This window comes from Hemiscyllium ocellatum, chromosome 48 (genome assembly GCF_020745735.1).
Source record: "Hemiscyllium ocellatum isolate sHemOce1 chromosome 48, sHemOce1.pat.X.cur, whole genome shotgun sequence".
In the NCBI taxonomy this organism is placed as follows: Eukaryota; Metazoa; Chordata; class Chondrichthyes; order Orectolobiformes; family Hemiscylliidae; genus Hemiscyllium; species Hemiscyllium ocellatum.
The window spans coordinates 8,854,384-8,855,709 of NC_083448.1; positions in this window are offsets into that span (position 1 = coordinate 8,854,384).

A 1,326-nucleotide genomic window follows, 5' to 3' on the forward strand; every position below is an offset into this window, starting at 1 on the left:
CAATTCTAGCTCTTCCCTCTTGCATAAAGAATAGAATTCTACTATTCCAAGAACAGCACTACACAAGCTAACAATACGATAATCAACCATAAATACCTTTTCTGAAATGTATCAAAACAAAAACTGCACCCGGCCGCCATTCAACAAAAGACACCTGGTATCAGAACAGTTAACTCAAGCTTATGCTTTACAAATAAGCTTTCCTTTCACATCATGGCACTCCAAAAACTTCTAGAATGTACATGTTACAAAGCATTGAATACTGATTCACTTCAGTGGAAGAACTCTCAACAGTATACAGTTTTTGAATTTACCACTTTATAGCTAACATTGCTGCAGCATTAAGCATTGTTTGAAACATTTTAAGTGTAACTCCAGTCAAAACAAATGTTCATTACATCCTTCCCTAATTATCCAGTCCCTGCCAGACATGGACTCACCTTAGGAATGGGCAGCACGGTGGCTCAGTGGTTAGCACTGCCGCCTCACAGTGCCAGGGATTCCAGCCTCGGGCACCTGTCTGTGTGGAGTTTGCACATTTTCCCTGTGTCTGCGTGGGTCTCCTCAGGGTGCTCTGGTCTCCTCCCACATTCCAAAGATGTGCATGTTTGGTGAATTGGTCATACAAAGTTGCCCATAGTGTTCAGGGGCATGTACATTAGATGCATTTGTAAGGGGTAAATATAGAGTAGTAGGATTGGGGAAATGGGTGGGTTACTCTTCGGAGGGTTGGTGTGGACTTGTTGAGCCGAAGAGCCTGTTTCCACACTGTAGGGAATCTATATGCTATATAAATTACACTGTACCAAAATTCAGAAGTGGTAGTTATTCAATCCTAGATTTCTGTTAGAAAGAAAAGTCAAGATTTACAATACAGCTTTTAAAGTCATTAAAAATGTATTCCACCCTAACTTGCAAGTCAGGATTCACATTATAGAAAAGTCTTCTTCATCCGTATAACTTTAGTTCATCGATCAGAAAGACAATTATGCTGGATTAATATTCATTCATAAAGTGAACAATCATTGTTGATCTCGAATTGGTCAGATAAGATAAATTCTCCCACCCTTAAATTCATTCTGAACTCTTGTAATTCCATTGTATGCCTCTTCAGTTGCATAATGGACAGTTTAATTCCAGTTCTCAATCCTACATGATATGAAATGACCACACGGAGAACATGGTCACAATGATAATAACCAAAGTTGAAGGAAGCTTTTGTACAGGATAGTTCATTGGATACATTATGATTGAAAAATTGGAATTCGTCCTGGCTTTTGAAATTAAGAGGATCCTAACATTAACAAAATTTCACTCAACTTGTAC